Genomic DNA, 27,378 nt, shown 5'->3' with positions numbered 1-27,378 from the left:
CAGAAAGGCAGACACATAGACAGAGGGAGAAGCAGGCTCCATGCAGGGAGCCTGATGTGGGACTTGATCCCGGGACTCTGGGATCATGCCCTGAGCTGAAGACAGAGGCTCAACTGCTGAGCCACCCAGGCATCACTGTCCCTTCTTTTTGGCTTTATCTTGCAAATGGGTATCCCTAGGCACTGTAGTTTAATTTTGTCCATTTTTAAAACTTCATATATCTTCTAAGTCTCTTTATTTTTTATTTTTTATTTTTATTTATTTTAATTTTTATTTATTTATGATAGTCACACAGAGAGAGAGAGAGAGAGGCAGAGACACAGGCAGAGGGAGAAGCAGGCTCCATGCACCAGGAGCCCGATGTGGGACTCGATCCCCGGTCTCCAGGATTGCGCCCTGGGCCAAAGGCAGGCGTCAAACCGCTGCGCCACCCAGGGATCCCTAAGTCTCTTTAATCTACAGATACCCCCTCTCTTTTTTCCTTGCAATTATCTGCTCAAGACCCTGGACCCTTAGACCTGTGGAGTCTTCAGTGTCTTAGGGCACAAGTCAGCATGCTGTTCTACATGCTTCTTGTGAATTGGTGGCTTGATCAGCCTCAGGTTTGGACCCTCTGGCATGGCTGGGGTGGTTTGCATCTTTCCTCTGTACGGCTGCTTTTCTCTTGTTCAACACTGCTCATAGCTGGTACCCATAGCACCACTTCCATGGGAGAACAAGAGAGGCCCCAGGCCCAGCCCAGCCTCTCAATGGCTCTGCAGTCCTTGTCAAACCAGTCTCTCCAGTACTGGTATGACAAGTGTTGCAAGAGGAAGAGCATGGATGTCTCCTGGCCTAATTCATGGGGATGGGCTCACAGCACCATCCACTTCTCAGGCCCTCCCTGCTCCCTGATTCCTAGTGCCTCTACCTTTCCCTGTCTGTCCCCCATCTTGTCCCCTCTCTTCAGCTTCCTTCCTTTTTTATATGATGTTCTGATGAGAAAAAGATTTAAGGCCAAGGAGAGGGATTCTTGTCCTGTTTGATTGCTCCCCGTCTTGGGGACTGTGGAAGCCTTATTTTACACATCTCTAAGATGAAGAGATTGGTCTTTTTTTTTTTAAAGATTTATTTATTTATTCATGATTAGACACAGACTGAGAGAGAGAGGCAGAGAGATAAGCAGGCTCCTCGCAGGGAGTCTGATGTGGGACTCGATCCCGCATCCTGGGATCAGACCTGAACCAAAGGCAGGTGCCCTACCGCTGAGCCACCCAGGTGTCCCAAGGTGTTGGTCTTGATGATTTAAATGGTTGCCTGCCTCGCACTCTGTCCCATAAGTATTGTGTTTTACAACTTTTCTCTGTGTTTGAAAGCTGTTTCAGATGATTTTCTTCTTGTAGGTAGGGCACAGCCCCAGCGGTAAGGAAATGGAGAAATGGGTAGAACATGGAGAGCAGCCCGAATCCAGACCCTGCTCCTCTCTGTGCCATCAGGCTGGTGGGCTGGGCAAACAGTGGAATGCTCGTGTGGGCTATGGTCGTGCCTCACATGCTGGTCCCATGTGAGGACCAGTGAGCTGTGGGGACATGAACTTGCCCTTCAGAATAGGGAAGTGTGTCTGCTCCCAGTGCTGCTGCTATGCTGGCAGGTGGTTGAGGATGCGGGCATGTGGAGGGCCAGAGGTGGTTTCAGTGTAAGAGTAGGCCCAGGCTCCAGGCCTGGGAACTTGTCAGCTGGCCCTGGCTTTCTTGTTTGCAGTCACCCCGTGTACCCCCCCCACCCCCGCCCAGCTTAGCTTAGCCCAGAGTTTGATGGGCAGCCCAAGCCTGTGTCTGATGTGAGGGCAACTCTAACGGAACAGTCGCTGCCTAATCCATTATTGCTGTGAGGATCTGGAGGTAAAGAACCGTGTTAGTGTTTAGCTGAAGCCTTAGTATATACTGAGTCCATTGCCCATCAATCGGGAATTGCCCCTGAGAGGAGGCATCATGGACCGTACCAGGATTTTTCTGGGCTTCCCCTAATGCTGAGATACTTAACACGTGCCTGTGGTGTTAGGTTTATTATGTATTATTTCATACATTCATAATTTTGTTTATTTTATACATAGGTAATTTTGAAGCCAAGTAAATTCAGAGTTTTGCATGCATTGTGTCTGTCCACTAGGGTTGCTTAGGCCTAAGGAGATAGACCAGGTTTTGTTTTCTTGTTTTGAATCCAAGTTTTCTGAGGATTGTCTTTTAGGGAGGAGAATGTAAGGAATTCCATTCCAGAGTTAGGAGGTGTGGGCTGTGCTGCAGGAAGGGCTGCAGAAGCTGCTTAGCAATGCTCAGAGCTGCCCAGAGGAGTGGGTGTCAGGCACCCAGCATGACAGTGAGGGGAGTGCTGAATCTCCTTTGTGAGAGATCTTCACCATTACATTTAAAAATTGAATTGCTTCAACTCTTTTTTACCGCTCAGGTTGTGATCTCAGGATCATGGGATCAGAGTGTGGGCCTCTGCTCAGCAAGGAGTCTGCTTAAGACTTCTCCCCTGCTCCCCCTCCACTTGCTCCGTCTGTCTCTCTTGCTCTCTCAAATAAATAAATCTTTTAAAAAATTGAACTAAAGATTTTTGTGAGACACAAGTATGGCTACTTACTTGGGGGTGGTAAAGCAGGAGTTAAAGCCTTGTTTCCTGGTGTTGGCTGTTCTGGTGTTCTTTGGTGCATGTAATCAGCTAGTAGTCAAAGTCCTTAGAGGAAGTCCTTGAACCTCAGGTGGTCAGCAGGTAATAGGCCCTGGCCAATTTATCCTAGGCCAGAGCTGAGTTTTCTCATTCTTCAAGCTTTGAAAATCCGTTCATTCATTCATTCTTTTTATTTTATCATTTTTTAAAGATTTCATTTATTTATTCACAAGATACACAGAGAGGGAGGCAGAGACACAGGCAGAGGGAGAAGCAGACTCCATGCAGGGAGCCTGACATGGGACTCAATCCCAGGTCTCCAGGATCACGCCCTGGGCTGAAGGTGGTGCTAAACCGCTGAGTCCCCTGGGCTGCTGGAAAATATATTCTTTTATAGATAAAGCTGTTTCACTGAATCTCCTGGTAACTAGTAGCATTTGGGTTTGTTTGTTTTGATGTTACCACTTTGTAAAAAATTGAAACGTACTTTATACATGTAGCAAAAGGCAAAAATCATAGATGTATAGCTCAACACATTTTTATGTATGTATATACTACTCAGATCAAGATATAGAACATTTCCAGAAGGTTCTATCATGTATTTCCCCCGTCATCATATCCCCAAGAGTAACCACTCTTCTGACCTTTATCCTTAGGCTTAGTTTTGCTGCTCTTGACCTTCATGTAAATGGAATGATAGAGTATGTGTGTACTCTCATTTGTCTTTTTTTTTTTTTTTTTTTTTTTTTGCTGAGCATTAGGTCTTTGACATCTGTGTGGTTCTGTACAGCAATTGTATTTCATATGAATATATCACAATTTACTTTTCTTCCTGTTGGTAGACATTTGGACTGTGTCCGGTTTTTGACATCATGAATAATACTAATAGGAATGTTCTTGTCAAAAAAAAAAAAAAAAAAAAAAAAAGGAATGTTCTTGTCCATGTCTTCTATTGGTATGTGCCTAAGAAAGAATACTGGATATATTTGATGTTTTAATTACTGGAAATTTTGTATATATGTCTCTTGTATTTCATTTTTGAACTTTTTATTATGGAGAATTTCAAGTGCATTAAAAGACTAGTACAATGAATCTCTACTCACGCCTCAAACCACTACCCCACCCCACATAATTTTGAACCATGTCTTAGATACTGGTCATTTCATCCATCAGTAGTTTGATGTATGGCTCTAGAAGATAATGAAACCATAATGAAGGAGCTTCACGCTCCTTCTCTCTGGTCCTGGTGTTCTTCTCCAGGGTTTGTATCATGGTCCTCCTGGCAGGATATGGCTCCCAGTTCCTGTTACTTCTCATCTTGGTGAAGTCCCCTGGTTTTTCCAGTCAGTCTTCGTACCAGGAACTAGCATGATAGAGAGTTAGGAAGGTCATCTTAGGGCTTTGGAATGTGAGTTGCTCTTGTGGGCACCGCTTTCTGTTGGGTTGATTGTCTATGGTCATACGTTAGGCTAATCTGAGAGAGAGATAAGTGTGGACTGGTGAGTACTGTGCTTACCTAAGGGATAGATGGTTCTTGTGATAGAACCTTAGGATAGATGGGTCTTTCCTCAGGGCCCCAAGAGTGCCACCTCCAGGACAGTTGGTCTCCAGCATTCCTGTCAGGCCCTGCTCCTCAGTTGAAGAACAACAGGCCTTAAACTTCGATTTGGACATAATGATTTGGAAAAGTTTATTGTTTTCTAGAACAGTGAAACCACAGGATGAAGATTAGACTTGGGAGCCCCAAAATAGTCTCTAGCTTCCCTCTCTTGTCCTTATGTTCAGCACTTGTATCTGTGTTCCCACTGCCCTGAGCCTGGAGTTGTTCTGGGGTGGGCCCAGGGGGTGGCCTGGTTCAGAGGACTGGTCCAGGGAAGAAACAATGGGAGCAAAGAGCACCACAAATACCTTATTATTTGGAGTCATTCACCCATAAATTCTCCAGAGCAATTTTCCTCTGAGGTAGTCAAGTTTGACTAGAAAAACATAGCACCATGTTTTGACTCATTAGTCATCTGGATGCTTACCCTCCCATACTGTCATGCTGGCTGACCAGCAAGTGCCACTACTCCCAGTTCAAATTTATGATTCCTGCTGCCCATCATGGCAAACTACTTGTCCCACTCTCCTTCCTCTTCCTTTTTATGTTGTTAATGAAGGATTTGCCAGTAACTCAGTTTTAGTGACTGTAAGGGAAAAGTCACTCATATCTGTAGGTCGGAATGTAAATTGAAGGCATTTTGCCAATATCTGTCAATTCTAATGTATATAACCTTTGACCCAGCAATTCCACATCTAGGATTTTACGCTCAGATTTCCTCCCAGAAGAATGCAAGTATAAAAGTGAGAGCACCTTGAGAGCAAAACAGGTGGGATACAGACACTTAGATGTGATACAAGCAGCAAGGGTGAGTGAGGAGGTGGGTCCAGCCACCAGGGCAGAAGTCTCCCAGTTCTAGTAAAATTTAAAAAGTAACGATTATGAGCTATGTTATTTCATTTGAGCTTTAAGAACCATTTAAAGAGAGGCATCTGGTGGCTCAGTAGGTTAAGCATCTACCTTCAGCTCAGGTCATGATCTCAGGGTCTTGGGAACCAAGCCCTGTGTCAAGCTCAGCAAGGAGTTTACTTCCCCCCACCCCTCATATGCTCTCTCTCTCTCTCTCTCTCAAATAAATATAATCTTAAATAATTCATTAAAGAGACGGGTGCCTGGGTGGCTCATTCGATTAAGCATCTGACTCTTGATGTCAGCTGGTCTTTGTCTCAGGGTAATGAGTTCAAGCCCTTCATTGGGCTCCACACTGGATGTGGAGGGGGGGATCCCTGGGTGGCTCAGCGGTTTAGTGCCTGCCTTCTGCCCAGGGCATGGTCCTGGAGTCCTGGGATCGAGTCCCACATCAGGCTCCCTACATGGAACCTGCTCTGTCTCTGCCTTTCTCTCTCTCTCTCTCTGTCTCATGAATAAATAAATAAAGTCTTAAAAAAAAAAAAAAAAAGAGGGATACCTGGGTGGCTCAGTTGTTGAGCATCTACCCTTGGCTCAGGGTATGATCCTGGGTCTGGGGATCGAGTCCTGCACCGGGCTCCCTGCTTCTCCCTCTGCCTATATCTCTGCCTCTCTTTCTCTGTGTCTCTCATGAATAAATAAATACATTTTAAAAAAATCAACAAGAAGTGAATTAAAGAGAGATGTACTTGTTTATGGGTTTAGAGACACATTAAATGTGTCATTTGTGGACAGCTACTGAAGAAACCCAGCCTGCTCACCTGAGAGCCTCAGAAAGAAGCCTGCTTTTCACCTGTGCTCTATTGTATTTTTGGAATTTGTTTTACATCTATATGAAATTACTTGTTTTTTAGAGGAGGGGAGGGGCAGAGTGAGAGGGGGAGAGTTTTGTTTTTTTTTTAAAGACCTACCCAGGGATCCCTGGGTGGCGCAGTGGTTTGGCGCCTGCCTTTGGCCCAGGGCGTGATCCTGGAGACCCGGAATCGAATTCCACATCAGGCTCCCGTTGCATGGAGCCTGCTTCTCCCTCTGCCTGTGTCTCTGCCTCTCTCTCTCTCTGTGACTATCATAAATAAATAAAAATTAAAAAAAAATAAAGACCTACTCATTTATTTGAGAGAGAGTGCACATTTAGGGGGAGGGGCAGAGGGAGAGAACCCCTAAGCGGACTTCCCCCTAAGTGTGGAGCCTATTGTGGGGCCCCATCCTACGACCTATGAGATCATGACCTAAGCCGAAACCAGAAGTTGGATGCTTAACTGAGTGAGCCATGCAGGTGCTCTCATATGAATTACTTTTGTTGCATTAAGCCTGAAGGTAAGGACTAGACAGCTGATGGTATCATTGTGAGGCTAAGTGGTGATTGGGAATTATTAGCGGGGAATCTGATACTGAGAAACACTGGGTTAAGTCTACCCAGATCTTGCATTTAGCTCTGGGACCTTTGAGCTTGGTGATGGTCTAGTCAGGGTTTTTTCTTCCAGGAGGGAATGTTCCTGGGAAGGGAAGATGAAACTAATTTTTAATCTTAAGCAAACATAGCACAGTGTAGTAATTTCAGGCCCCAGTGTGACATTTTCTTCCATTATAGCCCAAGTCACTTTTAAAACAAAACAAGTTAGATGGACTTTAGTAACAAAATAAAAGAAGGCCGTGCTTGCTCGAAAAGAATTCTCAGAACCACTAGCTGATCTCTAAAGAGGAAGGATATACCTGGATGTTGATACTAGGGACCCTGAAATCCAGCTCCACAGGCAGTGCTTATGACTGTTGTCAGAGCTTTGAAGTAATGGCGTAGTGTCCTTTGAGACAGTAGAGCATAAGGAATGCTCCCCCAGACGGGTGTCAGTGTCAGGGGAAGATGTGGCTCTGACCTGTGTCCTCCCTGTCCCATCATTAGGCTATGTGGGCAAATCAGAACTAAGAATTTAACAAGGAAAGGTGTATTGGAGGGCTAATCAGATAATGAAGGGCTGAGTTTGGCAGGTTTCCTGAGGAAACAGCATTTGGGGACTGGGAGTTGGAGGGCAAGAGGGAGCTAGAAAAAAATTCCACTTAATGAATACTTAGGAGTACTTTTTGTGCTAGGCAGTGAAGGTGGACCTGATCCCGGGGTAGCTGTCATGAGCTGCCTGGAATGTAAGAGCCATGTGATGGCAGTTGTGGCTTGGGCAAAGTAATCTGGTGAACCAGGATTCAGGGTGCTGGCTCTGGCTCTGCCTTTTACTGGCTGTGATCTCCATTTTTTTCATGTTATAAAGGAGACATTAGGTATTCTATAGGGTTGCTGTGAGGATGCAGAAACACATGCCAGTGTTTTTTGTTTGGTTTTAATTTATTTGTTTAAGATTTTATTTATTCATTCCTGAGAGACACAGAGGCAGAGACATAGGCAGAGGGAGAAGCAGGCTCCATGCAACGAGCCTGATGTGGGACTTGATCCTGGAACTCCAGAATCATGTCCTGAGCCAAAGGCAGATGCTCAACCTCTGAGCCACCCAGGCATCCCATGTTGTTATTTTTAAAGATTTTATTTATTTATTCATGAGAGAGAGAGAGGCGGAGACATAGGCAGAGGGAGAAGCAGGCTCCATGAAGGAGGAAGCCTGATGTGGGATTCAATCTTGGGACTCCAGGATCACGTTCTGAGCTGAAGGCAGATCCTCAACTGCTGAGCCACCCAGGCATCCCACATGCCAGTGTTTAGGTGTTGCATCTGGAACAGGATACTCCTCATTATGGCAGCTGAGTAAGCCAGAGAAATATGGTCACTGAGGAAACAAGCTTATGTTGGCCTTGGTGGCCAGTGCATCAAGGTGGGGTACCTTCTGCTCCCTTCTTCCGTCTCATGCTTGACACTGGAAGCATCTAGATGTCTGTGAAGTAGTAAAGCAAAAGCAAAAGGAAGGAATTAACTTTAGTATAGTGCCACATTTGAGGTAAAACATTGATTTGTGTTTGTTGAACACCTGTTCCATTGAAGGTTTGGGTTACATGCCGTGAAAGTAAGCAATCCAGGTTAAGTGGAGCATAATTGTGCTGTAGGAACATCTGTGGCTTTGTGTTCAGGAGGATGTGCTATGGAGTGTACTCATTGTTAAATGAGTGGCAGGGATTGGACGTGCTTGGATAGGAGGAAAAGTACTCTTGCAGTAGTGAAAGAAAGTCAGTCCTTGGGAAAAGATGACTTGGGGCCCAGTCCTGAAGATAAGTAGAGAACCTGAAGGTTCAGGAGACATCTCAGTGCTGGGCAGTAATACAGTGTTCCATCTTGTGGAGGAGAGGAGCCCCAGAGCAGAGTGACCAGAGGTCAGGCATAAGCCAGGAATCATGCATGGCCAAGGCATTGGCCAAGGCTAGGGGTGGGGGGAATAGAAGGATGACAGGTGAGGAAGGAGGCACCCAGGAGGTGGGAAGGGGATAAGGATCCAGTGCATACTCTCTCAAGTCTTTGACCTATTTTTGAACTTGACTGGAAGGCTGGGTCTTGGTCACATCATTGGGTGGTGACAGTGGGCCCACGGAAGGTAGAGCGAAAGCAAGTGTCTGCCTGGATCCTCCTGTCCCTTTCCTTTCCAGTGTTCTTGGATGGACAAACAGGTCTAGGAAGTAGGGGCCATACTATTAGGCCCTGGCTTTCCCTGATTGGTACTGACTTATATTTTCCTCCACCCTGGCTAGGCCTTGCTGTTTGTCTCCCACTGAACCAGTCTGAGCTCAGGACCCAGGTGAATTAGGCCCCTGTTCTGGAGCTCAGTGGATACTCAATCTAGTGGGGCAAGTTTTTATTGGGAAACAAGAGAAGCTTATATAATTTTTTCTTGAGATTTTAATCTTCTAAGTAAGAGCAAGCATTTTCATTTTATATTGTTCATTTGTGGAGAGATTGGAACACAAGTAGAATGGAATTGGAATTAAAGAGCATGTTGGGGAAGGTAGGACAGTATCTGATACTGAGTGGGTGGTCCAAATTTGTTGAATAAAAATGATCAAGAACATATTTCTGTCATGTATTTTCTTGTTAGAGGAAGGTACTTATGGAGAAAGAAGAGTAATTATTATAAAAGCAAACCTTATGTGTTTCTGTGATATTTATCCAGTGTCTTTCATCTAAAGAGCAAAACAGGGCAGCTTCGGTGGCTCAGCTGTTTAGCGCTGCCTTTGGCCCAGGGCCTGGTCCTGGAGACCCCGGATCAAGTCCCACGTTGGGCTCCCTGCATGGAGCCTGCTTCTCCCTCTGCCTGTGTTTCTGCCTCTCTCTCTCTCTCTCAGGAATAAATAAATAAAAATCTTTTTTTTAAGAGCAAAACAAATACCAGGTATCATTTAATTTGCCATTTGTCCACATTATACCTGTCCATGTTATTGATTATTATTGTAGTTGGTGTTAATTGTATTCTATATTTGCCTAGAAAAAAAGGTTTCTGAGAACAAACTTAGATATAGAAAATAATTTTTAGGGATCCCTGGGTGGCGCAGCGGTTTGGTGCCTGCCTTTGGCCCAGAGCGCGATCTTGGAGACCCGGGATCAAATCCCACATCGGGCTCCCGGTGCATGGAGCCTGCTTCTACCTCTGCCTGTGTCTCTGCCTCTCTCTCTCTCTCTCTGTGTGACTATCATAAATTAAAAAAAATTGTTTTTTTTTAAATTTAGAAAATAATTTTTAAAAATCCTCTTGGCCGAAAAAAATTGCTGTCACTCCATAGCACCCTCTGTTCCTCTGCTCCCTGGAATGCTGGGAACTCTGATAGTCACTGACCTTTTGCCAGAGGACAAATCACACCTGAGGTTCTGTTGGGCAGGACTGCTTCTTTCCTGTTGAGGGGCAGATAAAGTTAGAGCATGTTCACTCTACTTCAGAATGTTTTGGAAATGATTTCTTTTTTTTTTTTTTTAAATATTTTATTTATTATTTATTTAAGTCACAGACAGAGAGAGAGAGAGGCAGAGACACAGGCAGAGAGAGAAGCAGGCTCCATGCACCAGGAGCCCGATGTGGGATTCGATCCCGGGTCTCCAGGATCGCGCCCTGGGCCAAAGGCAGGCGCCAAACCGCTGCGCCACCCAGGGATCCCGGAAATGATTTCTTTAAAGCTACCTGTTTCAGGACGCCTGGGTGGCTCAGCAGTTGGATGTCTACTTTCGGCCCAGGGTGTGATCCTGGAGTCCCGGGATTGAGTCCCACATTGGGCTCCCTGCATGGAGCCTGCTTCTCCCTCTGCCTATGTCTCTGCCTCTCTCTCTCTCTCTCTCTCTCTCTGTGTGTCTCTCATGAATAAATAAATAAAATCTTAAAAAAAAAAAAGCCCACTGTGTCGAGTCCCAAAAGTGCTATGCATTAATCATTTGCAGGTCTTGGTATCTGGATGCTACACATGAGCCACAGGGAAGTAAGTAATCAGTCCCAGACAGGCTCACACTGGTCCTGTGTGAGGTGTTAGTGAGTTGTGGAGGTGAGCCTTGTCACTTCCTTAGCTTCATGGTCAGTGGCAAATTCAGTACTTTGTAGTCTGTAAAAACAAAAGATAGCTGAGAAGCCTGGATGCATTACAAGTAATCTAAAAAATAGATTTGCAGACTCTAAGTTAGCCTTCTGTGAATTACCTGTAGTTGTTTATTGGGTAGCCCCCAAGCTGCTGCTCTGATTTGCATCTTCACTAACCCTTGATGTTTGAGAGGTGGAAACTCTGGTGTCAAGAGGATGCTGGGTAACTTCTTGCTTCTTAGCCTTTGTGCATGTAGAGAGCTTGAGTGATTTTTTAGGTGTCTGTGGATTATGAGAACTTGATTATTAAAAAAAAAAACAGATAAAACTCTAGCACTCTACATAAATAAACTGGCAACTGGTGAATTTACCATATTTTTAGTTCTTTGTCCTAAGGAAATCTGGACTTTCCGGTAAGCATTAGTTGAACATAGTTAATGATCTAAGGCCAGCAGAGAACTGGAAGGCTGTTCCCTCCCTTGGGATGAATATCATTGCTAAGGAACCTGTGGCTTCCTGTTTGTTCCCTTTCCAGTTCTGAGGGCAGGTTGACAGGTGGGACACTTGGGTTGTAACAGTCCATGAGATCCTGAAGGATTCCTGTAGAGGGACTGACAAAGAAAGAGTGAGGGCTATGGTTTCTGTGGTCATTTTCTCAACCAGGTATGAAATGTCTCAAGGCCAGCATGTCTTCACTATCTCAGGATGAACAGCTTGGCGGGAGTGTGGAGGGCACTCTCTCCATTCCCTGTTGGTTGCTGCTTTGACTGTTTTATCACTGCTTTTCCCACTCTCCCATATAGAAATCTTATCAAGACATAACTAGGTGGAGGGACAAGTGTAGGGACAAAGACCAGATCCTGTTTTATCAGTCAAGCTCTGTAGGGCAGTTTAGTCTGAGGAGATAGAATCAGAGCTCTCATATTCTCTCTCTTGCCTGTGACCTCTTAGTCTTTCCTCTTACCTGCCAACCAAGTTCTGAACAGGTAGGGCAGTGACCATCCCCATGGCTCTGAGAGGGACTAACCTGTTAGGAGGTGTGTGTTGCATGAAATCTCTGATAGTGTTTTCTGATCCATGCGTTAAAGAAATGCAAAGAGGAGGTTCCTGATTCGTAAGTAGGTTTATTCTTAAGAGCACAGAGCTTTAAAAAAAAAAAAAAAAAAAAAGACAACAACCACAGAACTTTTGATTTAAGATTCACTGGACTTTGAATCTTAAAAAGTCAAGGAGAAGACAAATTTTGTGCTTACAGAAGAGGTCCTTTAAGTAGTCATCTCCCAGTGCAGATAACTACATGGAGACTGGGAAGGGTAGGATTGCCTATGTGCTCACTGTAGAAGTATATTTTATTTTATTTTATTTATTTATTTTATTTTATCATTTAATTAATTAATTAATTAATTAATTTAAAAGTGATCTCTACCCCTAATGTGATGCTCCAGCTCATGGTCCGAGCAGAAATCGTAAGTCGGCTGCTTAACTGACTGAGCCACCAAGGTGCCTCAGACCTGCACTCTTTTGATAAGATGAAAGATCTCTGCATTTGTCCTCCCCTTATCCCTTATTGCTTTCAATTTTTATCCTTGGGTTCTAAAACACAATAATTAATTTCCAAATAATAACTACTGAGTGGAAGTGTACTTTTCCCTTTGTGCTAAGGGAATGATCAAAGTCTGCTAAAAGAGGAGTTAGAGACCCTGAGAGGGGGACAAGGGCATCTTCAGGGACTTCTTTAGTTGTGCTAAACTGGATGTAAATTCAGTGTGGCACATGATGCTGGGGATCACCTGGAGCTCTGAGGAAGAGGCAAGTACTTGGGAGTAACAGGTTTTCTCCCTCATACCTGGTGTGGAGGCACCTGAACTGGACACATTTCTCTAAATCTGAGGAGAAATGGGGTTTAAATTCTCTGGATCTCCTTGAGGAGCAGCCCAGTATCCTCTGCTGGGAAAGACTAGCAACATGGACACTGACAGGACCTGGCCCAAGAGTTTTGCCTTCGCCAGTTCACTGGTGCCATTCCAGGTAAGCCTCATTGTGAGGTCAGTGTGTCAGATGTCTCTGTCCTGCTCAGCACTGGTCTTGCCTACTCCTCACTGCCTGATGATAGCATAGCCATGGCTTTGCAGAGCAGGAGTTCCAAGAATCTGCAAGGCCATCTTTTGGCTGTTTTTCTACAGCCTTCAGAAGCACACCTCTTTAACCTACCAGAGAAGTTTGTAATGATTATATTTTGTAGTTGCAAGGCTGAGTTGGGTAGAAGGGCCAATTAGAGCCATACGTGGGAGGGAAGGAATTCAGCTAGTAAGAAAGCCTGAGCAAATGGAGTGGGTGCTAGTTGTGTCTTGTCCCTTTATAAACAAGGTTTGTTGGTCTGGCAGTTTCTGGCATGGTTGAAATATTCTTGATGGTTGAGCCTTTAAGAATGTGCCCCCCCCCCAAAAAAAAAGAATGTGGCCCCAAACAAGAACTTAGCCAAAGCAGGTCACAACTTTAAACACTGAAGGTTGAAGTATTTGCCTAAACACTTGGTGCAGTGGGAGCCTTACAGTGAAGGTGCAAGGACTCCTGTTCACCAGGGAGAGGACACCCTCTAACATCTGTCTTGTGAGGCTGCTGGCGAGGCCAAGGACTGTGGTAAGGGCAGACCTGACTAGGGTGCTGAGGGTGTTGAGGCCACTCTGGTGTTTCCTCTCCTCTGTTTCAGAATCTGATTAGCCAAGTAGGTCAGGAAGGCCAGCAGTCAGCACAGTTTTTCTCAGCTTAGTTCATTGAAGTCAGATTAGCATATTAGTTTTGAGTTATGGCTCTAATTTGTAATCTTTTGTAGTATAATGGAAGAAATGTCAGAAAACTCACCTTTTAACTTCAAAGTGTGAAATCAGGTGATGACTGCTTTTGTGCTTAGTGAATCATTTCAGGGATTTAGTGGAAACCAGTTCCCTAAATACTCTGATGTCTGCCGAGTGCCTGCTAAGCATCTGCTTGGGGAGAGGGTAGCAGAGGACGTGTTGCCGAGACCCCAGCAGTAGACCACTTCTGCCTCTTTTCCCCTCTGGGCAGCCCTTGGGATCCAGCCTTGCAGACACTGACCATCCTGCTCTCACAATGTAGTCCCACACTACCTTTGTGCTGAGATGGAGAGGGGTTTGGATAGCCACGGGAAGTTGGGGAGTCAGAAGGAAACTTTTTAAGTTTCCAGGAAGCACCTACTTTGTGTTTGTAAATTTGCCTATTTTTTTCTATTTTCTTTTTTTTTGCCTATTTTTTTCTTAAAGATTTTATTTATTCATGAGAGAGAGAGAGAGAGAGAGAGAGAGAGAGGCAGAGACAGGCAGAGGGAGAAGCAGGCTTCGTGCAGAGAGCCTGATGCAGCACTCGATTCTGGGTCTCCAGGATCATGCCCTGGGCCAAAGGCAGGTGCTAAACTGCTGAGCTACTCAGGGATCCCAAATTTGCCTATTTTTAATACATAAGCATTTAGTTTTATTATCTCTTGTGCTTTTATGACTTAGCAATGTATGTAAATCTTAATTGAAAATTTTTTTTTAATTTTATTTATTTATTCATGAGAGAGAGAGAGAGACACAGGCAGAGGGAGAAGCAGGCTCCATGCAGAGAACCCGACACGGGACTCGATCCCAGGTCTCCAAGGATCACACCCTGGGCTGAAGACGGCACTAAACTGCTGAGCCACCCGGGGCTGCCCTTAATTGAATATTTTTGTATGAAATTTGGGAAGGCTGCATGCATAGCCGATGAAGCTTCACACCTAGCACAAGGGTAGATAGTCAGTAAATATGCGCTGAAGTGTAATTATTGTTGGGCTGTCTTGAGATAATTGTAACTTACTTTAATTGGGTTCTTGGATGCCACACGGGTATGCGGATGTGGTAATTCATTTTCACTTATATTCTGCTGAGTCTGGCCACCGACCTCTCACACTTACTCCCCAACTCCACCCCACCTCTCACTCCAGCTGCTATAGCCAGATGGTCCTTGTCTTTGGGCTCAGTTTACCCTTTTTTTCTGAAGTCTAAGTGGTATGACTCTGAGTAATGTGTTGTTAGAAAAAAACATTTATATTTATAATTGTGGTAAAAAAACATAACAAAATTTGTCGTGTTACCCATTAAAGTTTTTTTTTAAATTGTGGTAAAAAACATCTAACAGAATTTACCATGTTAACCATTTTTAATTGTGCAGTTCAGTACTGAGTAATGTTTAACAGCAGGCACCATAGTGAGGTCAGTGGAGTGTAGAACAAACCTTTTCTAAATAAGTGTTGTTACAGAAGATGTGAAAAATTGACCCAGGTGGAAAACCATGGTCTGGTGGAGAATGGCCTGCAGGGGTTTTTGAGCCTTGTGCTTCTCTTTCTTTAGGACATATTTGCACCTGAGTGAGTTTATACCCAGGTATTAAACCTTTGCTTCCTTCCTGCCTTTGTTGAGAAAAACCAAACCACTGTCAGCAGAAACCATTGCCCTTCCTGCACCTCTACTTTTGGTATCTGTGATAAGTGAGAATTTGCAAGTTTTCCAAGTGAGAAAAGTGTTCGAAGCAGTTTTTCTAACATTATGTAGAGCTTGCTTCTCAGAGGTAAATTTTTTCTTCCACATATTTTTACCCTGAGTCTCTTTCTGTGTATGTAACCCTAGGCTCCTTTGGTGGGTTCTCCATTGCCAGGATGGTATATCTGTGGGGCTGCCTCCATACCTCTGGTGATGTTCCTCCAGCGCACGGGCCAGGCAGAAACTTGTCACAGAGTCCTCGTCTGCCTTCAGAGCTGTGCGCTCTTGAGGTGACACCTTGAATCTTCACCAGTGACTTGGTTCAACACCTTCCTCATCTGATGCCAAAGGGTGAAAAAGGCCTGTTTTTAATTCAAAGCAGAGAGAGCTGCCTGTCTTTTTGGTATTTGGAGCCCAAATAAACAATGACTTCACACTATTGTTTTCCACTGTGTGGAGTACATCCTGTTGGCCATCAGTTTGAGCAGTTTTAAACTGGTTAACCCTCCAGAAATTTTATATTCATGTTAGACTGACATTTAACATTTAATTTTAACATCTGAGTGTGTGGTCAAAAGCTTTTATTTTTATTTTATTTTATTATTGTTTTCTTTCGAGAGAGGGAGCACGTGTGTGAGCTTAATGAGGGGTGGAGATGGGCAGAGGGAGAGGCAGAGAGAGAATCTTAAACAGTCTCCATGCCCAGGGGGTGGTGAACATGAGGTTTGACCTCATGACCCTGAGATCATGACCTGAGCCAAAACCAAGAATCAGATGCCCAACCAGCTGAGCCACCCAGGTGCCTCTGGACAAGAGCATTTTTGCTAGATGGAACCTAAAGGGATTGTTTCAGTTGTTTGTTCAGTTTTGCTTTTGACTTTCTCAAAACTATTTGAAACAGGGACATGGAATTTTATTATATGTTTGGCTTAAAAAGAAAGACCCATTTTACTTAAATTAATTATTACAGTGAATAGAAGCAGTTTGAGAGTTTAAGTACAATTTTAAAGATTTTATTTATTCATGAGAGACACAAAGAGAGAGAGGTATAGACACAGGCAGAAGGAGAAGCAGGCTCCCTGCAGAGAGCCCCATGTGGGACTCGATCCCAGGGCCCTGGAATCATGATCTGAGCCAAAGGCAGACGCTCAACCACTGAGCCACCCAGGCGCCCCTTAAGTACAATTTTTAGGTAACCTAGCTATATTGAAGAGTAGCAGTTCCTGGGAGTGATGCGGTGGACTGCCTCTGCCCCTGCCTCATTTTGTGTAGTTAATAATGGATTAAATCTCACAGCTTTTCCTTTCATTCTTAGAAAGCAGAAACTAGTAAGTAGGGAGCTGTTCTTTCAGAATTTTAGTTAAGATATCTTACTTAGTTCCATTCCCTGTGGGCTTTTCTGAGGAAACCTTAAGTTTACTATGAAATGAGTTGGTGCCGCATATGCATTTGTTCCTTGCATTTATTGAGTGGAAAGCATTTATTGACTGAGCTTCCTGTGTGCCTTGGGGTACTCATTAGCTCTGGGGAGGCAGGCTGAGCTGAAGAGAGCAGCTTCTTTCCTGGAGCTGGGCTTCCAGTGGAATCTTCTTCTAGTTCCCAGGGGCCATGAGGCCTGTGCTTATGGGCATACATTCTGCCCCCTCACCCTCAAGCAGGGCATGTGCTTCCGTCACATATAGCTAGGGATTAGTGTTGGTGACAGGAAGGGCCGGAAGCATTCCCTTTTCCTGCTGAACTTGGGAGGTTTGGGGTACTCAGAAGTTTGAGGTCCTCGCCTGTCAACGTAATGCTTTTGATTCCCTAGTTGTGGCCCCAATTGACTGACTTAATAAACTTAAGATATACTTGCTTTCAGGGCAGTTGTGAAGTATTTTGATTTACAAAGGATACCACCTTTTAGGCATTGCTGAAAACTTGACTTTTTTTCCCCCATCACTGGAGAGTCCCGAGGATCACAGTTGGAGAAAGAAAGCATTGGCATGGCCATTGGCAGATGCAGGGGATTGTCAGCTTCCACTCCAACTAGATCTGGTTCCTGTGAGTGAGGGCACTGATCTGAAGTGAGTGTCAGGGCCTGGGGCCCCCGGGGCTTCCTACTCCAGACTGTCCTTTCATTGTGTCAGGTCTGTACCCCAGGAGTGTGCTGGGGGGTTCCCCTGCTCAGATATTCTTCCTCTTCCCCACAGCCAGCACAGTGGAAGTGCTGTGTCAGGGATGTTGTTAGGTGCGCTCGCCCAGGGAGGCGCGGGAAGGGGGGAAGGGTTCCTAGGGTACTGTGGGGCTCTCTTCCCTGGTGCTCCTGGGGCAGGAGTGCAGGCTTTTACTGAAAAAAGAGGGAGAGGGCAGCCTGAGTGGCTGCTCTGGGATAGCAGTGTCCCAAAGGGCTGTGCTGTGTCTAGGCTTTGCAGGCTATGGCATTTTTAAGGTTTCTCTGCCCCCTGGGGTGGAATGTCTAGAACTAAGCAGAGGGGGCGGGGTGGGGGGGGAACGACTGCTGCCTGGCAGCTATGCCTATTTTTCACACTTTTATGACTGTTGAATGTGTGTTTATTTTTTTTATTTTTATTTTTTAATTTTTATTTATTTATGATAGTCACACACACACAGAGAGAGAGAGAGAGAGAGAGAGGCAGAGACACAGGTAGAGGGAGAAACAGGCTCCATGCATCGGGAGCCCGACGTGGGATTCGATCCAGGGTCTCCCGGATCGCGCCCTGGGCCAAAGGCAGGCGCCAAACCGCTGCGCCACCCAGGGATCCCTGAATGTGTGTTTAGAGAGCCAGGAGCTTCACCAGGCTCTGGGAAGGTCCCTCCTCACAGGGTTATATTTCACTGGGATCGAGGGCAGCACTGAGCTCAGGCTTAGTGGCAGGCACTTCTCTGGGTACTGGTACAGAGGACACCAGTTACCCGATCCCACTACCCATTTTTCAGTAGGAGATCTTTGGTATAGCTTCTGTTAGCCAGATAGTGGTGAGTTCGGCTGAGACATACATACTCTTGGGGTGTCCTGAGTGCTTGCTGGTGTTCTAGAGGGTTTAATGTGAGTGAGTGCGCATATGCAGTATTAAATCAGTGGCTGTGTCAAGAAGATTGGGTGATTCTGCCTGTGTCTTTCTCTGGTTCCTGAGCACCTTTCTCCATATTCTGGCCACAGGCTCTGTGTGACCATGGATGAATGTTACTTTTCTCAGGGCCTTGTTCCCTGAAAAAATGAGGAGGAGGATCTCTGGAGTGCCTCCATCTCTGAATGGCCAAATGTGTAAGAGACTATGAAAAGCCTTCCAAGGGGTGTCCTAGTTTGGGTGTTTGAATGCAGCCTGCCAAGTTCCTAGCATGGGAAGATGTGACCCTTGCTTATAGGAAGCCAGCGTTGGAAAGACACAAGACTGCTTTTTGCCAAGTTTCCAAAAGATCTTTTCTCCCCAGAGCATGGAAAACCAACATATAGCAGTTGGAGTTGTGCCCTGGACATCGCTTGCTTGCTAAATGCAGAGGCACTTAGTCATACCCATGAAACAGATACCCTGTGTCGTCATGTGTCCACAGATAGCAGACTGAGCTTATGTTCTTGGTAGGACAGGGTGTGTCTCATACTGTTGCTGTTTTCAAATAAACTGAGAATTTTTAAATGGAGAGTCAGAAGAGTAGAAGATCAGCTGGATCAAAGAAGTGAAAAAATAAGTAAAGAGTGAAGACATAGAAAGAAGCTAAAAAAAAAAACAACAACAAAAAACAAAAGTCCTGTATCCTTCCTGTTCATTCATTAGGTGTGTGTCTGGAGCTCTATGTATGCTTGGTATACATTAGTGATTCTAACAGATGTGTCCCTGCCCCTCCACAGCTTCCAGTCTTGGAGGGTATTGGTTGAGCTCAGCACTTTACTAAGTAAGAGGTAAAATGTATAAGAAAGGGGGTGCCTAGTAGCTCAGTTTGTTAAGCATCTGCCTTTGGCTTTAACTTGGGGCACTTGCTAGGGATCTGAGGAGAAGACCTCTGTGCAGCGTATGGTGAACCTGTTGTGTTGAGGAGTCAGAGCATTTCCTTCTTTGCCTTTCCTGGTGGAGGACCCTGTGGCAGTCACTGGGAGTTAAGTGATTCTTGGAGCTGATGCCTACAAGACCCCAGCTTCTAAGTCCCTGGTTAGTTGGTATCCTCTTGGGGAAGTGTGGTATTTAGCACTGTTGGCAAGTCTGTGTTGGGCACAAGTGACCCAGCCATCTACTGATGGCAAAAGAAGTCCCTGGGGTGCCTGGTTGGCTTAGTCAGTTAAGCCCCTGCCTTCAGCTCAGGTCATGATCCTGGGGTCCTGGGATCAAGCCCCAAGTCGGGTTCCCTGCCCAGTGGGGAGTCTGCTTCTCCTCTCTGTGCCACTCCACCCCTGCTCGTGCTCTCTCTCTCTCTCTCTCTCTCTGTTAAATAAAATCTTAAAAAAAACAAGGGAGACGTCCCTTTTGAGGAATGGGTCTGAAATCCTGTGAGAAATGCCTGGTTACCTGGGGCCTTAGGGTGGAACAATGTAGTGGAAACAGGAAGGAGGACAATGTTATACCTGTTATTTATCTAGCATTGAGAGGATGGGATCATACCAAATGATAAAATATCTTCATTTACTTTCTAAGGTGGGTGAATTCCAAATCCTTTTTCATATCTTTGTAGAGCAGCTACATGGGTTTTTCTGAGCCTTTAGGGAGCAAGCGCTGTCCTAAAGACTAGGGGTGTGTAAACTTGAGGGACATGGACACCAGGAGGTAGAGGTGGACAGAGACTAGGTTGATGGGTGGGGCAGGGCAGTAGCCCCAGGGCCTGGGATCTGGACACCATTCAGAATATGCCAGACACATGAATGAGGACAGGGCTTTCCAATCCTAAGAAGGTGGTGAAGAAGACACAGTAGGACATGCTGACCGTTTCAGGGTTTTTTATTAGTTTTAGATGGCAGTACTCAGCCAAAGATTTATTTATATATATATTTTTAGAGCGAGGGCATGCACACATGGAAGGGGCATGGGGAAGAGAGAGAATCCTGAGCAGACTCCCTGCTGAGTGGGGAATCTGACACAGGGCTTGATTCCCCGACCCTGACATCATGACCAGACCCGAAACCAAGTCAGACACTCAAACTACTGAACCACCCAGGCGCTCCTGTTCTGTTGTGTTTTTGTAAGATCCTGTTTTAGGAAGTAGAGCAGTTAGAAATTTGGAGGGCCTTGTGAGCCCCTCCTTTTCCCTTGACTCTCTCTTTCTAGAGTGAACTTGGCATTTAAGATCATGTGCATGATTTTATTTATTGCATACATACGAATCTATAAACAACATATGAATATTATACATAAATAGTGTTAATATCTTTATGCAGTGGGCATATTTTCTGCTGAACCTTTTTGAGATTTATCAATTTTGGTTCTTAAAAGTTTTAGTTCATTTTTAATTGTCCTATAGAGTTCCATGGCATGAAATGCTGTCGGTGCTTTCTCCAGTTGATGGATGCTGGGGTGGTTTTCAGCTTTCCAGTGTTGCAGTGGATGTGCTCACTCTGTCTCTGGATGTTCGTGTGCATATGTGTATCTTTGCATGTGTGTTCCTTGAGGTATGTGTCTAGGAGTGGAAGGGCCGAGCCAGGTGGTTCATTCTCTACTTTTGTACCCTCCATGATGTCACATATGAACATTTTTGCCTGTTCTCATGGCGTGGAAAGTTTTTTTGCATTTCTTTAATTTTCTTTCCCCTGATTATTAGTGAGGTTGAACATGTTTTTTTTTTTTTTTTTTAAGATAGATTGATTAATTTAGTGCAAGTGGGAGGAAGGACAGAGGGAGAGAAATCCTTCAAACAGACTCCCCATTGAGCATAGAGCCTGATGTGGGCTTGATCCCAGGACCCTGAGAACAGGATGGAGCCGAAATCAAGAGTCAGCCACTTAACCAGCTGAGCAACCCAGCTGATTGGTAAAAGATGGGTTGAATATCTTTTGTATGTTGACTGCTATTCAGGTTTCTTCTGTGAATTACCTTTTCTCTCTTTTGTCTTTAACCCATTTTTATTATTTTAGGGCACCTGATGTATTTTGATGGGGATCCTTTAGCCATCATATACATTGGAAAAGCTCTCTCCCAGGCTGTGGTTGGTCCTTTTAACTTTATGGTATCCTTTACTGTATAGAAATTCAAAATTCAAATTCTAGGGGCACCTGGCTGGTTTAGTCAGTGAAACATGTGGCTCTTGATATTAGAGTTGTGAGTTTGAACCCCACAATGGGTGTAGAGATTACTTAAAAATAAAATTATAAGACTTTATTTAGGGGATCCCTGGTTGGCTCTGCGGTTTAGTGCCTGCCTGTCTTTGGCCCAGGGTGTGAGTCCCAGGATCGAGTCCTGCATTGGGCTCTCTGCATGGAGCCTGCTTCTCCCTCTGCCTGTTTCTCTGCCTCTCTCTCTGTCTCTGTGTGTGTGTCTCTCATGAATAAATAAAATCTTAAAAAAAAAAAAAAAGACTTTATTTATTTGAAAGAGAGAGAGCACAAGCGGTGGGGAGGGAGAAGCAGGCTGCCCATAGAGCAGGGAGCCTGATGTGGGGCTCAATCCAGGACCCTGGGATCATGACCTAGATTGAAGGCAGACACTTAACCGACTTAGCCACCCAGTCACCCCTAAAATTCTAATTCCAATTTATCCTTTTTTAATGATTTAAAACATTTTTTTGAGATAATTGTGGATTCACACATAGTCATTAAATAATACAGAGATCCTGTGTATGGTTTACCCAACTTCCCCCCATGGTAATAGCTTACAAAACTATAGTACAACATCACAACCAGGATACTGACAATGATATATCAGAATATAGATACTGACAATGATATATCAGAATATAGAATATTTTCATTACCACAGGATCCCTCACGTGGCCCTTTAAAGCTATACCTACTTCCTTCATGCCCTGACTGCCTCTTTAACCCTTGGCAACCACTAATCTGTTCTCCATTTCTATAATTTTGTCACTTCAAGAATATAATAAAAATATATGTAATACATATATGTAATGTATGTATAAAAATATAATAGGTAACCTTTTAGGATTAGCATTTTACACTCACCATAATTCAATGAATGAATAGTTTTTTTTTTAATGACTGAATAGTTTATCCCTTTTTATTACTCATTAGTATTCCATGATATGAATATACCACAGTTTGACCATTTATCCATTGAAGGACATCTTGGTTGCACTCTTTGTTGAAAAAACTATTTTCCCCCTTTGAATTGTTTTTGTATCTTTGTCAAAAATCAGTTGGGCATTCTTGTTTAAATCTATTTATAGAATCTAGGGGTACCTGGGTGGCACAGTGGGTTCAGTGTCTGACTGTTGGTTTTGGCCCAAGTTGTGATCTCAGGGTCATGGGATAGAGCCCTGCCATGCTCAACATGGAGTCTACTTAAAAGACTCTTTCCCGGGGATCCTGGGTGGCTCAGCGGTTTGGCACCTGCCTTCCGCCCAGGGTGTGATTAGGAAGTCCCGGGATCGAGTCCGGGATCGAGTCCCACATTGGGCTCCCTGCATGGAACCTGCTTCTCTCTCTGCCTCTCTCTCTGTGTGTATCTCTCATGAATAAATAAATAAAATCTTAAAAAAAAAAAAAGACTCTTTCTCTTTGCCTCTGCCCACTGTGTGCACTTGCGTATATGCTCTCTCTTAAGAAAATAAATAAATCTGGGGCAGCCCCGGTGGCGCAGTGGTTTAGTGCCGCGCCGCCTGCAGCCCAGGGCGTGATCCTGGAGACCTAGGATTGAGTCCCATGTCGGGCTCTCTGCATGGAGGCTGCTTCTCCCCTCTGCCTGTGTCTCTGCCTCTTTCTGTGTCTCTCATGAATAAGTAAATAAAATATTAAAAAAAGAAAATAAATAAATCTTTAAAAAATTTAATGTATTTCTGGATTTTTAGTTGTTCCATTGGTTTATGTATTTGTCTCTCCACTAATATAGTCTTGATCATTGTAGCTTGCTAAGCTTTTTTTTTTTTTTTTTTTTTTTTTAAGATTTTATTTATTCATGAGAGAGAGAGAGAGGCAAAGGGAGAAGCAGAGGGAAAAGCAGGCTCTCAGTACAGGCAGCCCGATGCAGGACTCGATCCCGGGACTCCAGGATCACACCCTGGGCCGAAGGCAGGCGCTAAACCACTGAGCCACCCAGGGATCCCCACTAAGTTGTGATATTAGAGTAATTCCTCTTTTTTTCTTCTTTTTCAAAAAAAAAAATTTTTTTTTTTGGTTAATGTTTTTTTGCCTTTTCATATAAATTTTATATATCTATCTATTTATTTATTTGGATTTTATTTATTGAGAGAGAAGGAGAGAGAACACAAGTGGAGAGGAAGGGCACAGGCAGAAGGAGAAGCAGACTCCCTGCTGAGCAGGAAGCCCAATGCAGGACTCAGTCCCAAGACCCTGGGATCATGACCTGAGCTGAAGGCAGACACTTAATCCACTGAGCCACCTAGGCACTCTCCATATAAATTTTAGAATAGTCTTGCCTAACATCTATAAAATTTCTTGCTGGGATTTTGATAGGGATTGTATTGAACCTTACATTAGTTTCCTAGGGCTGCTGTAAAAAATTTCCATGATCTTAGTGGCTTAGAGTAACATAAATTTATTCTCTCTTAGCTCTGGAGACCAGAAGTCCAAAATCAAAGAGTTGGTGTGGCCTCTACTCCCTCTGTGGGCCCCAGGGAGGAATTTATTCCTTGTCTCTACTTTCTGACTGTTGGCATTTCTTGGTTTGTGGCCACATCACTTGATTCTTTCTCAATTTTCACATCCCCTTCTCCCTCCCTGGTATATATAATCTCCCTCTGCCTCTCTCTTACAATGACAGATGTGGTTGGATTTAAAGCCCACCTGGGTAATCTCCGTATGTCAAGATTTTTAATTTAATCAATCTGCAAGACTCTTCCTGTAAACTAACATTTACAGATTACATGGTTTGAGACTTTATATCTTTGGATGGCCATAGTTTAGTCTATTAAAAATCTGTAAACAGTTTGGCGAGAACTGACACCTTTACTGTGTTGAGCCTTCCAACCATTAACACAGTATGTCCTTTCGTTTGTTGAGATCCTCTGATTTCTTTCACCAGTGTTGTGTAGTTTTCAGCATATGAATCCTATATGTGTTTTGTTAGATTTACACTAGGTATTCATTTTTTGAGTGATTGAAATGGTATTATATTTTATTTTAAGATTTTATTTATTCATGAGAGACACAGAACGAGAGAGAGAGAGGGGCAGAGACATAGGCAGAAAGAGAAGCAGGCTCCATGCAGGGAGCCCGATGTAGGACTCAGTCCCAGGGTCCCAGGACTCCAGGATGATGCCCTGGGCAGAAGGCAAACACTCAACTGCTGAGCCACCCCAGGCGTCCCAACGGTATTCTCTTTTAAATTTGGTGTCTACTTGTTCATTTCTAGCATGTAGAAATACAAGCTATTTTTGTATGTTTATTTTGTATCCTGTGATCTTCCTTTTTTTTTTTAATTTTTAAAATTTATTTATGATAGTCACACACACACAGAGAGAGAGAGAGAGGCAAAGACACAGGCAGAGGGAGAAGCAGGCTCCATGCACCGGGAGCCCGACGTGGGATTCGATCCCGGGTCTCCAGGATCACGCCCTGGGCCAAAGGCAGGCGCCAAACCGCTGCGCCACCCAGGGATCCCTTTGTGGGTGTTTTTAAATAACAAATGCAAATTCCTTAGTAGTATTCTTAATAGAAATTTTTTTAAAAATTAAAAAAAAATTTAGAGATTTTATTTATTTATTCATGAGAGACAGAGAGAGAGGAAGAGACATAGGCAGAGGGAGAAGCAGGCTCCCCGCAGGGATCACATCCCCAAATGTGATCTGGGATTCAATCCCTGGACCCAGGATCACACCCTAAGCTGAAGGCAGATGCTCAACTGCTGAGCCACCAAGGTATCCCTAGAAATTGTTTATGTGATACTGGGCGAATTGGTAGCTTGTATTATTTAAGGAATTGGTCTATTTTATTTCGATTTGTTGAATCTTTTTTTTTTTAAGTAATCTTTCTGCCCAATGTGGGACTCAAACTCAGGACCTTGAGATTAAGAGTCACATGATCTACTTGATTGAGCCAGCCTGGTGCCCCTCCTTACTTAACTTTTTTTTTTTTTAATCTGTGGATCTATAGTGATATCCCCTGTTTAATTCCTGATATTGGTAATTTCTGACTTTTTGTTGTTGTTAGTCTTACTAGAGATTCATCAATTTTACTAATATTTTGAGAGAATCAGGTTTTATTTCCATTGATCTTTCTATTTTTGTTTTCACTTTCATTGATTTCTACTCTGTTTTTCTCCTTGTGCTTGCTTTTGGTTTATTCTGCTTTTTTTTTAAGTTTTTAAAAAAAATTTTTTATTTTATTTATTCATGAGAGGCAGAGAGAGAGAAAGAGGCAGAGACACAGGCAGAGGGAGAAGCAGGCTCCATGCAGGGAGCCCAATGCGGGACTCGATCCCGGGTCTCCAGGATCACACCCCAGACCGAAGGCAGCACTAAACCACTGGGCCACCCGGGCTGCCCGTTTTAAGCTTATTTTGATGGGAGCATAAGATTATTGTTTTGAGACTTTTCCTTTTTTTTCTGGTGGATTTAATGCTATAAATTCATTTCTAAGCACTGCTTTAGCTGTGTTCCACAAATTTTAACATACCCCACAAATGTGTGTGGTTTTTTTTTTCACAAATGTGTTTTTATCTTCATTCAGTTTAGTGTAATTTTTTATTTCCTTTGAGACCTCCTCTCTGACCCAAGGATTATTTAGAATGTTGCATGGTTTTTGAGTGTTTGGAGATTTTCCTTTTACCTTCTGTTACTGATTTCTAATTTGATTCCATTGTGTTAGAGGACACATTCAGTATTACTTCATTTAAGTTTTTTAGGGTTTATTTTATGGCCCTAGATATGGTTTATCTGGACCTGTATGTTCCATGGACATTTGAAAAGCATGTATGTTCGGCTGTTGTCATGTGGAGGGCTCTATAAGTGTTAATTAGATCATGTCGATTGATGATATTTTTAAATTCTTTTGTATCCTTGCTAATTCTCTTTCTAGTGCTCTGTCAATTGTTGAAAGCATGGTATTGAAGTTTCCAACTAGAATTGTGGATTTGTTTATTTTTCTTTTTAGTTCTATCAGTTTTTGCTTCACAAATTTTATAGCTTTATTGTTTGGTACATTTAGAATTGTACATTTAAGATTGTTACTGTTGGTAGCTTGGGCCTTCTCTCATTATATAATTTCCCTCTTTCTCTGGTAATTTTCTTTGCTCTGATGTCTACTTTATCTGATATTGATATAGCCATTCTTGTTTTCTCTTAATTAATATGTGCATGTTATATCTTTTTTCTGTTCTTTTATTTTCCACCTATCCTTGTCATCTCGGTATTGGCATCTATTGACTATCTTTAAATTCAGTTTGAGATCTTCCTTGTTCTTGGTATGAAGAGTGATTTTTCTTTTTTTTGAAAGGAGGAGAAAGAGGGAGAGAGAGCCAACAAGCACATGCATGCACACACCCCGAGGGCAGAGGGAGAGGGAGAGAGAATGCTAAGTGGGCTCCACAACTAGTGGGGAACCCGATGTGGGGCTCAGTTGCAAACCCTGAGATCATGACTTGAGCTGAAACAAAAAGTTGGATACCTAGCCATCTGATCCACCCAGGTGCCCTTGATGAGTGGTTTTTGATTAAAACCTGAACAATTTTTCTTTTGTCCTGAAACTCTGATTCTGTTTTACCTGGCGTTTTCTGATACTCTGGCAGGGGAAGGAGAAGGGAGGTACTGCCTGATTCCTGGGAAGTAAAGGTAGAAGGTTCCTTACTCAACCTTTTTTTTGTTTTTTTAATTGAAGTATAATTAACATACAATATTCTATCAGTCTCAGGAGGACAATATAGTGGCTCAGTAGTTCTATACATTCCTCTGTGCTCACCATGATAAACATAGTCACCATCTGTCATCAAACGTTATTACAGTATTATTGACTATATTTCCTATGCTGTACTTCTTATCTCCATGACTTATTTTATTTTATTTAATATTTATTTATTTATTTATTTATTTATTTATTTATTTATTTATTTATTTATTTATGATAGACATAGAGAGAGGCAGAGACACAGGCAGAGGGAGAAGCAGG

At 43.6% G+C, this 27,378-nt stretch overlaps 1 protein-coding gene and 1 long non-coding RNA gene across 7 annotated transcripts in view; one reads left to right on the top strand and one right to left on the bottom strand.

The window, feature by feature from the left end:
* DAG1 (dystroglycan 1) overlaps window positions 1-27,378 on the top strand; it is a 71,334-nt gene that overhangs the window by 18,616 nt on the left and 25,340 nt on the right. Inside the window, exon 1 of one of the 5 annotated variants that reach the window (XM_077858878.1) lies at window positions 13,267-13,284. The exons of the other annotated variants lie outside the window; for them this stretch is intronic. The gene's annotated coding sequence lies outside the window, so the exon portion shown is untranslated. Of the gene's footprint in view, window positions 1-13,266; window positions 13,285-27,378 lie in introns of those variants that run through there. 5 annotated transcript variants of the gene reach the window in all.
* Window positions 7,658-13,735, bottom strand: LOC144290064 (uncharacterized). 2 transcript variants are annotated; one of them, XR_013357924.1, is made up of 6 exons: window positions 13,507-13,735; window positions 10,764-10,926; window positions 10,258-10,669; window positions 9,231-9,974; window positions 7,984-8,034; window positions 7,658-7,903 (listed from the first exon to the last, which is right to left on the bottom strand). It is a non-coding gene; the product is annotated as an uncharacterized LOC144290064 (long non-coding RNA). The 2 variants fall into 2 exon arrangements; XR_013357923.1 differs by having other exon boundaries at window positions 7,658-8,034.

Source organism: Canis aureus, chromosome 19 (genome assembly GCF_053574225.1).
Source record: "Canis aureus isolate CA01 chromosome 19, VMU_Caureus_v.1.0, whole genome shotgun sequence".
NCBI lineage: Eukaryota > Metazoa > Chordata > Mammalia > Carnivora > Canidae > Canis > Canis aureus.
This window is presented reverse-complemented; position numbering and strand designations above follow the sequence as displayed.